This window comes from Musca domestica, unplaced genomic scaffold, assembly GCF_030504385.1.
Source record: "Musca domestica strain aabys unplaced genomic scaffold, Musca_domestica.polishedcontigs.V.1.1 91, whole genome shotgun sequence".
In the NCBI taxonomy this organism is placed as follows: domain Eukaryota; kingdom Metazoa; phylum Arthropoda; class Insecta; order Diptera; family Muscidae; genus Musca; species Musca domestica.
The window spans coordinates 338,359-354,654 of record NW_026712439.1 but is presented as its reverse complement, the minus strand read 5'-3'; positions in this window follow the sequence as shown (position 1 = coordinate 354,654).

Here is a 16,296-nt window from a genome sequence, read left to right as displayed (position 1 = left end):
TCTTTGATAGCAACTCAGTTAAGGAAAAGGTTAGGGTAGAAAAATCAGCGATAAAACGACGCTACCACCTGATCATTCCTTAAAATTGACGTATTGTACGTATCGAAGATGGAGTTGGTAATTCGATTACCTTCTCTGAATCTGCGCCCAAAGACCCTTCACCAACGACGTATCCTAAATACTTAACCTGCTTTAAAGTGAATCTACTCTTTTACATTAATAGTAAGTCCCGCCTTTTGAAAGTGCTGCAAATGTTCATCAAAACTTTCCAACATTATCAATAGAACGTAAAGATAAACGAAAATATGTGTTTTCATATTATATGGAATTTCATGATACATAAGGCGACACATTGTCTGGGGTGCGTGGCACAAGACGATGGCATTCCTTTAAATTGGTATATTGGCTTGTTTTGAATCGTGAATGCTGTTTTTGGTTTGGATGTCTCATCTAATTAGATTTGCCAAAAGGAATCTTTAAGATCCACTTTGGAAATAAATTTTACTGATGGCAACCTTGACAAAATTCCCTCTACATTAGGAATGGGATGTGAATCGCATGCCATGACGGAGTTGAGTTTCCTACTATCCACACAAAACCTAACCTTGTCAGGTTTAACTATTAAAACTCCCGGTGATGACCATGGTGACTGGGGACATTTCTCAATCACTTCAAGCGATATAATTTTGTCGATTTCTTCACATAGTATTGCTATTAACATAAAAACTTGTGTGAAGATGGGGTATATCGGCGCGCACTTTCTTGTAATTCACCAACAAAAGTTCGGTATTTTCAAATATCCCGGATTGAGAAGGAACAAATATCGCAATATTGGTAGCAGACTAAGGTCAGATGGGAGGTGGAACATTTTTGGACCACTCTTTTGGTACATCCGCCCGATAGGGTCAACATTTTAAATAATTGGATAAAACCTTTTTTTCTGATTTATTGTATTTTTTGTTTGTTCTTTTTGCGTGTTGTTGCCGCAAGTACCAGGCGATGGTATGAGAACAGCTGGTATGTGGAATCTATCTATTCGACAGGTCAGGGTTGGGAGTTACCATATGTTTTTCTTTTTGTGCGGATGAGCATATGTAAGAGCCTTTTTAAGAGAGCAGTCACGCATAGAAATTTATAAAATTTCAATATGTTCAAGGCCAATTGAAAATGAACTTGAACCGTTGGTAAAGCATTTAAAAATTGTTGGTAGAAGACGTAAATTTCAGGGGTAGAGGAGAGCAATATGAAAAGGATGAGACAAATGAGGTATCATATTATGTGGATTGTTTCTTCGTTTTTGATTTTGCAAGTAAAACTCGCATAGCATACATAATTAAAAATTTAGGAACATAAAGTTTGTTTAAGCAAAGTATTAAAATTGGTTTAGCCAGTGGTTAACTGGTTAAAGTGAGTTACCTAAATTTGTAAAAAACAGTTAATTAACCATTAGGAACTTAAAATTGATTTTGTTAGTTATAAGTTTATTTTAAACTATTTTAATTTTTGTTGGAATTAATCTAATCTAATATTATTATTTTCTTTTTTGTTAGATAATTATTACTTTTTTATACTGTGAGGGATCTATTCTAGATTACTATTGTAGTTCGTCCCGGTAGGAGGTCCACTGGAAGAGCTCGGATTGATAGAAAAGAGAAGAAAAAGAAAGAAATGTAAGAGTTTAAATTAAAAATTATGTGTTAGAGTGTTAATTGGGAGGGGAATATGAAAAACTGGAGTGACGTGAAGTGAGTCGTCGTTGGTGTCTAGTTTACTGAGGTTCCTATATTGAAAAGAACATTAGGATGGGTGTTTCAAGAAGGGGACCAGTGAACTGGATCCCATAAAGCATCGTTCCTTTGGTCATATTGTCGATGTGTGTATAGTCTATTTGCATACAGTTTACTTGTTGTGCTTCATGGTGCCAAAGGGTTGAGAACCTACTGCCTATATAGAAATAGCCGAGGCTGACACAGGGTAGAAAGAGTGTACGTACCAAAAAATGAAACCGAAGCTTAGGATATAATATTACGCCCAAACCAACGAAAAATTCAACATTATCCAATTTGTGGGAGCCAATAAATTAGTTAGATAATAAAGGGATCGAAAGGAAGACAATTTTTGGCATTTTTGTAGATTAAGGGTCATACAATTTGCACTACATCAGCATACGAGGGAGATTTGATCGCTAAGTGAATTTGTGCGAAGAAAAGGCACATCACATCATTAGCGTACATTAAAATTTTGGAAAAAACGAATTACGTTTGGAAGGTCATTTGGGTAAAGAACAAATAGTAAAGAGAGTTCCCTGGAGAACACCAGATGAAAAAATGACATTCATTGAAAAGAAATTATTACTATTCTATTTTTTTTCATACAGAACAACTTATATTAAAATGTCCGCCAAAAACTATACCACGCTTAAAAAAATATATTTTAAAAATATCTTTCTTTCAAATATCATTCAACTGGTGTACTGCAACCTTGCCACCTTTACAATCTTCCAACTCGTAATTTACGTTACCTTTCTTTCGTAGTACTTTTGCTTTAATACCAGTGGGGGCTAATTTTGAAATGAAATTATTCAAACGACGACTTTGTGCAAAATTTCGACGTATAAACCCCTGCCCAACTTCTAATTAATTAAACCTTGCTTTTGCATTATATATCTTCAAACACTTTTCATATGCCACCTCCATCTTTTCTTGGATCTTATCTCGCAACATAGTGAATGTATCTTCCCGTTGAAGTTCTAAGTCATGTTCTTCCAGCACTTGCAATTTCCTCAAAAGTTTAAAGTCTTGGCTATGTGTTATCATTTCAGCCTAAACACAATTTGATAAGGTGTTTTGTCTGTTGTCTCATGTTTGTTGTTTCTAAGAGCGCAATTGACACTTGGAAGATATGCATCTCATTGCCTGTGATCATATGTAAAGATCGAAGAGCTGCTTTTAAAGTTCTATTCATCCGTTCCCTAGCATTAGCCTGAGGGCTTTAAACGGTAAAACATATGCTGCATCCCAAATTGGGACAGAAAATTTTCGAATTCCTTACTTTTAAATTGAGTACCGTTGTCGGAAACAAGTACTCCAGGCACACCATAACATGTGAATATCTCATCTTTTAAATATAAAATAATGGACTCTGATACCAATTTTTTCAAATGCTTCTATTAACACTATTAAAATACATATATGTCCACTTCGTGTACGAGGAAATGGTCCCATAATGCCAATATAGAGTCTTTGGAAAGGCATCTGCGTTATTACCATATTACCCATGGAGGTCGTAATGCCAAAGCAGGAGTCTTTGATGTTTTGCAATCATCACATTTATATTTATATATTTCTTTACATCGGCTACTAACTAAGGCCAATATAAATACCTCTTAATTACCTGCATTGTTTTAGTAATTTTGCTTGGAACTACCAACTTCCAAGAACTCTGTTCATTTTCATCCAAGCCAGCAAACTTCGTTCTTCTATAAATAAGTTTATCCTCAACCCTAAAATCTGGATGATTCGTTCTCTCCACTTCTACTCTTAATTTGGCATATTCTTCTTTATTAAAAGCGTCTGAATCTAGATTTATTAAAGGATTTACTATAATTTCAGAAACACTGTCTTCTTCATCAAAACTTCTTGACAAAGCGTCTGATACCACGTTGTCCTTTCTTCGTCTATGTTCGATTGTGAAATTGAAGCTCTGTAATTTCAATGCCCGTCTTGCTAACCTCCTTGACAAATCTCCCTGCTTCATAAGCCAACTTAAACTGGCATGGTCTGTGACTACTTGAAATTCGTGTCTTTCTATATATGTCCCATTCTTTTTCATTGCTAGCACTTCAGCTAAGCACTCAAACTCTGTTATAGTACAATTCCGTTGGGCTTCATTCAGTTTCTGGGACATGTACGCTATGGTCCTCTCATTACCGTCGCGATTTTCCTGAGTCAAAACAGCTCCTACGCCAACCGTACTTGCATTACATTGCAGTATGAATGGTTTATTAAAGTTGGGGTGGATCAATACCGGTGCACTACATAGCTTGGATTTCTAGTCATCGAACGATTTCTGAGCACTGTCGTTACATTTAGAAGTTTTCTTCTTTGATAGCAACTCAGTTAAGGAAAAGGTTAGGGTAGAAACATTAGCGATAAAACGCTGATCATTCTTTAAAATTGACGTAATGTACGTATCGAAGTTGGAGTTGGAAATTTGATTTTAGCTGTTACCTTCTCTGAATCCAAGCTCAAAGCCCCTTACCAACGACGTATCCTAAATACTTATCCTCTTTTAAAGCGAAACTACTTTTTTCCGACATTAATAGTAAGTCCCCCCTTTTGATTTTGAATTGTTGTGCTACTTCTTGAAGGTGCTGCAAATGTTCATCGAAATTTCCCACATTATCAATATAACGTCTAGATAAACGAAAATATATGTTTTCATATTATATGGAATTGCCTGATCCATAAGGCGACACATTGTCTGGGGTGCGTTGCACAACACGAATGGGATTCTTCTGGTTTAACTATTAAAACTCCTGGTGATGACCATGGTGACTCCAAGCGATATAATTTTGTCGATTTCTTCACATAAGATCACATCTCAGTATTGCTATTAACATAAGAACTTGTGTGAAGATGGTATATATCGGCGCGCACTTTCTTGTAATTCACCAACAAAAATTCGGTATTTTCAAATATCCCGGATTGCGAAGGAAAAAAATGTCGCAATATTGGTGGCAGACTTAGGTCAAATGGGAGGTGGACAGTTTTTGGTCCACTCCTTTGGTACATCCGCCCGATAGGGTCAACATTTTAAATAATTGGATAAAACAATTTTTTTCTGATTTATTCTGTTTTTTGTTTGTTGTTTTTGCGATAATATGAGAACAGCTGGTATGTGGAATCTATCTATTCGACAGGTCAGGGTTGGGGGTTACCATATGTTTTTCTTTTTGTGCGGATGAGCGTACGTAAGAGCCTTTTTAAGAGAGCAGTCACACATAGAAATTTATAAAATTTCAATACGATCAAGGCTAACGGACAATGAATTTGAACCATTGATTTTGCAAGATATAGGCAAAAGTAGTTTCGTTATGGACAGCTAAGCTTAGTCTAAAAGTAAAACTCGCGTAGCGTACATAATTAAAAGCTTAGGAACATAAAGTTTGTTTAAGTATAGTATTAAAATTGGTTTAGCCAGTGGTTAACTGGTTAAAGTGAGTTAACTAAATTTGTAAAAAACAGTTAATTTGCCATTAGTAACTTAAAATTGATTTTGTTAGTTATAAGTGTATTTTAAATTACCTTGGTTTATTTAATTAAATATTGTCGATGTGTGTACAGTCTACTTGCATACAGTTTACTTGTTGTGCCTTCATGGTGTCAAAGGATTGAGAACCTACTGCCTATATAGAAATAACTGAGGCTGACACAGGATAGAAAACGTGTACGTACCAGTAAATGAAACCGAAGCTTAGGATCTAATATTACGCCCAAATCAAAGAAAAAATTCACATTATCCAATCTGTGGGAGCCAGTAAATTAGTTAGATAATAAAGGGATCGAAAGAAAGACAAATTTTGGGATTTTTTTTAGATTAAGGGTGATACAATTTGCACTACACCAGTATACGAGGGAGTGTTAATCGTATTGTAGGAGATGTGATTGCTAAGTGAATTTGTGTGAAGAAAAAGCTCCACATCATTGGCGTACATTAAAATTTTGGAAAAACGAATTACGTTTGGAAGGTTATTTAGGTTAAGAACAAGTCGTAATGGGACTTACCTGGAGTGCACGAATTGAAACAATGACATTCATTGAAAATAAATTATTAAAAATAACTTCTTGAATACGACTTTCTTAGTAGGGGGATACCCAGTTTAAAAGGAATGTTGAGAAACACATTAAATCCAGTTTATGAAGCAATTTATTTATTTTATTTATTTATTTAATATTTATACTTATAACTAAATTACAAGTATAAAGGGGGGTGAAGCCATGACTACAACGGTCCTAAGCTTACACAAGTAGTTACTAATAATATAGGTTTATTTTAATTAACATCGTTTATCTTTTTGTTTGTCAATTACATGATCATGAGTAAGTTTGGTGTGGCCAAGTCTTAGGCGAATGGTCACCATTTCATCTTTTCTGGTAAGTGTTTTGTCTTTTTTAAGATAGTCTGTAATGGAGTTTTTATTTGGGTTTATGGATTTATACCACGTAGAAGTCATATCCCAGAGTTCGTTAGTTTTCATGAGGAAGATTGATTTAAGGAATGTATTAATATCAGTTGTTGAGAGATTTTCGGTCAATATTAGGGGTCTATTTACTGCCGACTTATCTGCTTTATCCACCATTTCGTTGCCGGTAATGTTTTTATGTCCCGGTACCCAAACGAGTTTGCATTTTGGACTTTGTTGGATTAATATGTTTCTTATGGACGATATGTAAAATTCTGTGTTATTAAGGTTAGTGATTGCATTTAAGGTAGATAAAGAGTCAGTAAATATCACATGTTGTTTGTTAGTTTGTTTGGCATATCGAAGAGCTTTGTAAATTGCTATAACTTCTGCTGAAAACGATGAAGTGTATGAAGGTAAGATGGAGATTTTAACAATATTGGTGTTTTTAATTACACTAAATGATACATCGTCTTCACATTTTGAACAGTCTGTATAAATGAAATTGTATCCTTTTAAATTTTCTTTTATTATGTCCAAACCGTGTTTATATACTTCACTGATGGTATGGTCTATATTAAATCTAGTTAAAGAAGTGTCAATAAGTAATGGGTCAAGTCTAAAGTATGGTTGGGAAATGTCGCTTGATTTCTTAAGGTATGGAATGTTCCATTCTTCGCATACGGTAATTATACGATTTAAAACGGAATCATTTGTCTTGAAAATAGTTTTGTTTTTAATTTTATTTAATAGTTGTGGTACAAGACAACCATCATTTAACATGATTGTTTTGAATAGTTTACAAGTGTGCAGATATCTGTAACTCTCAATAGTTGATAGGTTAGTTTCAAAAAGCATATTTGCTATTTTTGTTGTTCGGTGGGCACCAAGACACATTCTTAATGCTGAATTTTAGATTGTTTTTATTTTGTTTAAATTACTTTTTGATGTATTACCATAGAGGTAAATACCAAAGACTATTTTTGATAAAATCAGGGGAGTTATTAATGATACCAAGGATGTGGTACTGCAACAGAACTTTTTGTTTGAAAGACATTTTAATACATTGAGTTGTTTATTTAATGAAATTGTTAATTTTTCAATGTAATTTTTCCAATTGTATCTTTTATTAAACATTATTCCAAGTATTTTTAAATTCTCCACAGAAGGCATCTGAATGTTTTTAGATTTTAGAATAGGCGAGCAATATCTTTTTCTACATATGTGTAGGTGTTTGCATTTGTTTAAAGTGAGTTAAGCGCCGGAATAAGTACACCATTCCTCGATGCTACTCACTAAGGAGTCGATCGTAATATCCTGTTTACTGTTTTTCCTTAACCTTTTTATTATCATGTAATCATCAGCATAGGCGATGACATCATCATTTTTGTGAAATTGTATTGACTGTGATAATTTGTTGTATGCTATAAGAAATAGAATGACTGAAAGTGGTGATCCTTGTGGAATGCCATTTTCCATTCTCATTAACTCTGAATAATTAGAATTTACTCGAATAGAATTTTCGAAAGTAATTATATATCCTTGGTCCAACTTTCCAATCTTCCAGTTGATTTAAAATGGTGTGCATTCCAATTTTGTCGAAAGCTTTAGCGAAATCAAGAGACACAATTGATAGGTGACTGCGTGTTTTCAGCGACTTTTTAATAAAGTAGTCTATATAAATAAGAGGGTCAGCTATTGATATTCCTTTTTAAAGCCAAATTGATTACTGGCGATAAGTTTGTTGGAATTAACAAACCACCACAATCTATTTGCTATTATTTTATCGAGAATTTTGGAGCAGCATGGGTTTAAAGAAATTGGACGATAAGAGTTTATAGATGTTTTGTCGCTGTTGGGTTTCAGGATGGGGATAATTAAGCTATTCTTATAGAATTGAGGAATAAATGTTGAAAAAATGTTATTGTAAAGGTTTAAAATTCTTGTTGTAGTTGATTTAGAAACATTGTTAATCATTTTATAAGTGATGCCGTCTATTCCAGGACTTTTTCCTTTAAGTTTTCCCATAACACTGGAAAATTCAATAAAGTATATCTTGGTTTCAATGTTTGCGGCATTTTTACTAGGTACCAACTGTTTTGGTCCTTGAAGGATTTTTGTTTTAGCATTTTGAATAGTTTGTGGAAAGTTTGAGTCTTGTGATAAGTGGGACCAGTGTTTGCCAAATGCATTTGCAATATCGGATTTATAAATAACTGGGGAGTTACCGTTTTCATATATACAATGAATTCCGATTTTGGGATTTATTCCACAAAATCTACGAATGTTCATCCAAACTTTTTCAAAGGAAGTATGTATGTTAATTGCACCTGTGAATTGTTCAATCGAAGCTTTTTTTGATAGTTTCAGTTGTGTTTTATACATTGCGTTTGCCTTTCGGTAATTAATAAGATTTTCGGTTGTACAGTTCCTTTTAAATTTGTTGAATAGACGGTTTCTATTCTTTTTTAAATCATTTTGTTTCTTATTCCACCATGGAACAAAGGGTTTCTTTTTTGTGAAAAGGGTATTTTGGTATAGTTTCATTGGCAGATTTAAGTAATATTTTTTGTATATTTGCCGCTTCCTTATTAAAGTTATTTGACAAGTTCACTTCATTACAATATTTATCAGATAGATAAAGGTATTGTGGCCAATTCGCTTTATTTGTATTAAAAAAAGCTTTATGGTGCATACTATTATCTATTTTGTCCTCAGAAAAAAAGGAGGTTAAGATGGGATAATGATCACTACCATGAAGATCACTATCTATAATCCAGTTTGAGTAAATAGCCAATGTAGGAGATGCTATTGTTAAGTCTATATTTGTGAATGTCTTATGTGTGGAGAAGTGTGTAGGGGACCCGTCGTTTAAAACTATGAGGTTGGTTTGGGTTATAAACTGGTACCAGATTTTGCCTTTGTGGTTACTTGTTTTCGAACCCCACAATGTATGCCAACAATTCATATCACCAGTTATTACAAGTGGATGATATGAAGGTTGGTACATTTGTTCAAGCTCTAAAAGGGAGTATGTTTTCGTTGGATTTATATACGTTGAGAAAATTGTAAAATTTTTTTTAGAGAAAATTTGTACTGCTACCGAATCAAAATTATCAAAAGTCGAGATAAATTTATGTTGAATAGAATTATGTATGAGTAGTGCGGAATTTTTAGATTTGTATATGGAAAAATTAATGGCGATAGGAGTAGTTTGCAAACTTTTAAAATGTGTCTCCTGTAAAGACACGATTGATGGGCTATAATATTTAATCAGAGTTTGTAGCTCACTATAGTTATTATTGTAACCTTTTATATTCCATTGCAGAATCTTAAGGACCATGATACAAATTATTGAATTGATTATGAAGTAATCGGGAAGATATGTATCTTTTAAAATATAAAAGAACTACAATAAAAATAATGAATATCAGTTTTAGGTAGCCATAAATATTTGTACTATTTGTTATACATTTTGTTATCAAAAAGAATAAGGAATAACAAGAGATCATAATTGTTAGGAGAATTTGTAAAGGGAAATTAAGAGGATAAAAACGGAACAAATATTTTTTATATGAGATATTTTTTAATATTTTTTTTTTCGTTCGTTCCCACGCCTCTCACACCCGCCCCTGCCGACCGAGAGGCCACCTCCATATACGTAGAGAGCGCGTACACACCAAAGTCCGGACTAAGGCGGGTTAGCAATGGTTTCGCACCGGCCACAGAAACTTCATCAGCCAGTAAATAAAATAACAAAAAATAACAGACACACACAGATTAGTAAACAAAGTTAACAAGGTACAGATTTTAAAAATTGCTGCTCATTGGCTGTGTCTACTGCACCGCAAAGGGAAATGTAGATCAAGTGCCAGATGATCAAGCAGCTTAGTAGTTTATAACAGAATTTCAATCTACTGTTTACAACTATTACTCAAAGGCGAGTTCTACTAGTTCCGCTTGGGGAGATGTAGATAAGATGCCGTAAAATGAGTTTGGAAAATTAAGACAAAGACATGAAACAATTAACGAATATTCATTAAACAAACAAAATTACATATGTAGAATATAGTTCTTTATTGTATTTAATGGATTACTTAAGCAAATAGTGTTAAATAAACTGTTATAAATAACACAAAGTGACCTCATAGGGTTGTTAAGCTCATAGTTAGTTCTCGCAAACGATAATTTTAGGGGTTCAAAATTACGAGTTCTGCGAGAAGGAACATTATGGTATATTTCACCTATAAGAAATGGAGAATCAATGAGACCGCGTACTAATTTAATGATAAATAATGCTCTTAATATAAGACGTCTTCTTTCAAGTGATGGAAGGTCAATTAACAATAACCGACTCTCATAAGGAGGAAGAGGTTCGGAAACGTTCCAGTTTAAACCACGTAAAGCGAAAATTAAAAACTGAATTTGTACAGATTCAATTTTATCAGAGTAAAATTTATAAAATGGACTCCACAATATACAGCCATATTCTAATACTGGACGCACTAAGCTAACAAATAATCTTTTAGTTACGTAAGGATCATCAAACTCTTTAGACCAGCGCTTGATGAATCCTAGTAAAGATTTCGCTTTATTAACGCAAGAATCAATATGCAAATGAAACCGAAGCTTAGGATCTAATATTACGCCCAAATCAACAAACGAATCAACATTATCCAATAATAAAGGTTGGGATCGAAAGAAAGACAACTTTTTGCATTTTTTTAGATTAAGGGTCATACCATTTGCACTACACCAGTTTACGAGTGAGTATAAATCATATTGCAAAGAGATTTGATCACTAAGTGAATTTGTGTGAAGAAAAAGCTTCACATCATCAGCGTACATTAAAATTTTGGAAAAACGAACTACGTTTGGAAGGTCATTAAGGTAAAGAACAAACAGTAATGGGCCCAAGTGACTTCCCTGTTTCCCTCTAGAAAACACTTGACTTTAGGAAAATTTTTTTTTAAAAAAATCTGCCCGATTAATCTTTCAGGAGTGTTTATATATTGAAAGTACACCTCATGGGCTTTCCAACGTGCTATTCCATAAGCTTGCACTATTTTTAGTTTCGCACAGTGGGACTCGTTGATAACTTTTGAAAAATAAGAAAAATCGATTTTTCTCTAATTTTCCACGATCGATTTGGCCAAGTAATAGCGTTTTAGAAAGCTCTTGGAACTGCCTTTCCTGCAGTGCCATTCATATGCGTGCACTATGTTTTATTGCTGCACAGTGGGCCATTTAATGTTTCCCTCTAGAAAACACTTGACTTTAGGAAAAATATTTTTTTAAAAAAATCTGCCCGATTAATCTTTCAGGACTTTTTATATCTCGAAAGTACACCTCATGGGCTTTCCAACGTGCTATTCCATGAGCTTGCACTATTTTTAGTTTTCGCACAGTGGGACTCGTTGATAACTTTTGAAAAATAAGAAAAATCGATTTTTCTCTAATTTTCCACGATCGATTTGGCCAAGTAATAGCGTTTTACAAAGCTCTTGGAACTGCCTTTCCTGCAGTGCCATTCATATGCGTGCACTATTTTTTATTGCTGCACAGTGGGCTATGTAATTTTCTTCCATTAAAAAATAATCGGTATGATGACGAAAGTTTTTTTATTGAAACACCTTTAAATTAGTTATTTTATTTTTTTTTTATTTATAATTATGTTCATTATCAGGTACAAACAAGAATAACTACAAATTTAAAAAAATTGCATTCTTGTTTCGCATCTTCAAAAATCGTTTTTATTTTACGTCTACAAAAATCGTTTTTATTTTCCGCATATCTGTTATACACTGTTATACAACAGAAAGTGCGCCCAGACTGGGTGTTGTCTTCGCTAGTTAAAATCGATTTTATCTTCACGCACATCAATTGCAACAACAAGGAGTGTGCGTTGGCGACGACGACAAAGTAACCAACCGACAGATAGATGCACTGTTATTACAAGTGTGTTGTTATTGTTAATTAAAAACAAACAACTCGTTAAAGGACTCAACCTTTGAAACGTTTGGTTGGTGAGAAATTAAACAACAAATAAACAAACGACCAAATATAAAGGAATGTGTACGTATGCTGCTATTACCAATGTGGTGATGCAAATTTTTCTTCAACTAAGGCGAGGAAGTAGGGCAACACCTAGGGGACACTTTCTATTCTCACAAAGGGTTGAATATTTGAAATGAGAATTTGAAATAAAAACATTTTACGAAGCGGGGCAAGAACGACAAATGCTTTTGTATGATCAACGCGAAGACGAATGATAAGTATAAAGAAAGCTAATTATTTTCACAACAACAGCGCTACTTGTTGTAGGGAAATGCACTGGACTAACACAAGAAGTGTTAACATAAGTCGACCAACTGACTGATCAGTATAAGTTATAATGTGTGGACTGTATTTTTTGTAGCAAATACACGCGCTTAAAGCAATTGCAATTCGATCAAAACTAAACAAATTGATATGCACTAAGAAACACGAGTAGCTCACTTCAAATAAAAATCTGAATTTACGTACTGGTTTCTTAGTCAAATAAGTTTGTGATGATGAGATTAATCCAGTGATATTTTCATCCACTATAGCAAATGTTGGCTTGAATTCGGCTCGATACGACCAATGTTTACCTTGTGGGGAGTGGGGGAATGCGGTAAGAACAACGATGAACTGCACATGGTATTTTATTATTTATGATGTAGGTGAGAGATGTGGTGAGGTGCAAGTAATACGCGAGTGTGGAGAAATTAAACAAAGATAAATTAGTATCGATCTTATACATATATGTCCAATTTTTTTCCAAATTTATAAATTTGACGACATCTCATTGTCAAAATCTATATTCATAAATCGCATGGTAGAAGAATACAGGTAGATGCAACAAAGCTTGGGTGTTTTCAAAAATAAGCATATCTTTATATTTTTATATGATTTTTCAACAATTTTAAATAAATTTTCAGTTTCAAAGTTGTTTTGACAGTTCTTTGTCCCAGCAGCTGTGTCGATGCGACTACGTGTATTCTTCTACCACACAAAATCAGAGATGGGAACTGTTTTTTATGCATTGAAATTTGACATGGTAAATTACTGAAAATACAGGGCTGGGAATACTGGTTTGAAATGGGTTTACATTTATTTCATTGTACCATAGTACAGAGCAACAACATAGATTGCCTGTTTGTCATCGGTTCGCGAATGGTAAACCGGTGGACACACTTTTTTGGGCAGAGATGGCTCTATTGTGAGTAGTCCGAGTCAAATGGTGACCCCTAGAAATTCAACTTTGTCTTCGTCCGCCTCATCCTTTTGACCAAAAAAACATAATTGCTTACAGTAATCGTTCGCCCGGTAAAGTAGTTCGTCAATCATTTCACAAAGCAGTTCTATTGGGAACATTCATTTCGGAACGACTTCAGAAAAACTTAAATCTGTCGGTACATTCTACAAATTCTGTAGTTTCTGTGGTAAATAGTACTCATGCAGCTAAATGTCGAAAAATGTGGAACTTAAAAGTTTGTAGTCGTTGTGATAGATTGCCTATTTTGGAAACATCGGTGTTGGTTGTAGATTGAATATCGAGAAATCTCCCAACAATTTCGGTCACTTCAGCGATGAGATCAGATTTGTCCAATATAGTTTTGGCTGATCCACAATTCGGTATATCTTGTCCAGAAGATATTTAGATAGGGGCAGATTTGTACCCTAAATTGGTGAAAAATCATAGTTTTCGTCTTTCGTCCGGTACGCTGCTCGCTCAAAATACTTATTCTCTCTGGATTTTTACGGGTTCTATAACAAAAATGTTTATCGTTGTATGTCGTACGGATTGTTTGGGGTTTAGCGAAACACATTGGCTCACTTCGCGGGGTCCCTAATGGCACAGAGATTCGTATGGCTCCAAATATTTCAAGGTCCCTAATGGCCCGGGGTTCCAAACGATCTCGAATGTGGTAAAGGTCCATAATGGCCTAGGGTTTATAGTGACCCCGAATATTAAAGAGGTCCCTAATAGCCTGAGATCGTTAACGACCCCGAATGATATAATTGTAAGCTCGTTTATTAAAAAATAAATTTAAAAAAAAAATTGAAAAAGATGAAAGAAAATAGATTCACTACTTCGTTATGCCATTGTATGCAATAAGAGATATTCGTTAAAACATATAGTTGACGGCAAATGTTTAAGTTAGAATTCATCAACGCTTGAATCGCAAGCAATTCACCCTCGCTTAATTGTAAGTTTATGTTCATATCTTTATGCGAATGAGAGGTAATATCTTTACCAATAAATATACACGGCAATTGGCCAAACACCTGTTTTATTTATTTTCTTTTTTATTACACCCCCTTTATCTTTGGACGTACGCATGGTACAATAAAAAGGAAAGGTAGAGCTATTAGTTGTTTACAATTTTTTTCTAAGTGTGCCCGTCTTCTGCCAATTTTGTGCATGTATTTATTGTTTTGAAAATGAAAAAAATCAAAACCAATCATTGGGCTCGCGGATTAAAGGTATTAGCCAGTTTAGCCATCAATTTGGAAGACTGAACAGATTGGATCATGTTTTTGAGAAACAATCCGTTCATTTCATTTATGGTTCGCGCTATTTGTTTCATTAAAATATGAAGGAAAGTATGAAAAAAATGTTAAGAATTTGTTTCATAAAATTTTTAATGAGTCTGACAGAAAGCGGGCATAGCCTCAGGGCTGTATTTCTGTAGTTTTACGAAGCTGTTCTACCTCCTTATTGTACCATGGACGTACGTATTGGACGTACTGGCTGTATTGGGAGAGTTTCGCCGGCACTTGTTCCCACCCCAGTCTATATAATGCGGACTTAACAGTCTTTGTCCCAAATTTGGATAAGCCCGAAGACGAAGTGGAAATATACTACTTTTAACGGATTGACATGTCAGAAAATTTTTATTTACTGGATTGTTGGAAAAATAACAGAAAAAATTAGCCATATTTGTGACAACTAGCATTAGAAATGTACACAGCCTACTATTTTTAAATTGACAGCCAACTATTTTTATTTTTTTTTTTAAATAAAAATTGTAACTAACAAAAACCGGGATCATTAATTAAAAGACGCAAAGTCTTTTCCTTTTGAGCGTTTGTAAGACACTGAATTTATTTATTAAAAATATTTCTTAAGAGCTACTTATGATAATATGACTTAACCTAATTTATCATTAAGTGTAAATGAGAGAGAGAGAGAGAGAGAGATAAATACCAAATGTACACATGCATATGCACCATGCCACCATAAACCTTAGGAGGAAGTCATAAACACGCATAGCTATCTCACATGTGGCAATGTGCTTATCAGTCTGAGTAAAGATTGCATTCCATAATCTAACTCCACCATAACACATGCAGCAATTGAAAATTCTGTATTATTTATTTCTAACTCGAAGGTCTGCTCACCACATTTTCTTATCTTATTTAATGTGGACTGTATTAGGAAGATCCCTGCTTAACAAATCCCTCTCATCTACACTAGGTAGCCCCGCTATTCTCTTTTATTATAAAAACATGTTCACTTATCCGTGAACATTCTTGGCAGGGGCAAAAATACATATAAAATATAAAAATTACAAATATGAACAATTAAATAAATCTAAGAGAATTGATATTTTAAGAGAAAAGAAGTTAAGTTATTGCACTCAAGTAACTCCTCTTTCCAGCCTGTCTCTCTTGAACATCTGCCGGCTTCAATTTCCAAGCCGAATCCTTTTTATCTGTCGTCTTCTTTCTGTAGCCAAAGTTCTCATCCTTCTCTGGAAGCGCCATCTCACCGACCTTATTCATGTATTTTGTTCGCTGCACCACTTCCACTAGGCATCTTCAGTATAACTTGACTTTCTTCCAGCATCGTATTATTCCAACGACGCAGATCGCTTTTCTTCTTAGTCTTCATCTCGCTGGCAAACAGCTTATTTTCGACTTCTTCCAATCTCCCTATGTCCAGCTTTCCAGTGAGCTGCTCATCTACCTTTTTCAAAGTTGATTCTTTTTCGGCAATTGCGTCTTCCATATAAACCTATTCAACCATAATATTTTCGTTGATATTGACCGCTAATTTTGCAGCCAATTCATCAGCCTCGATT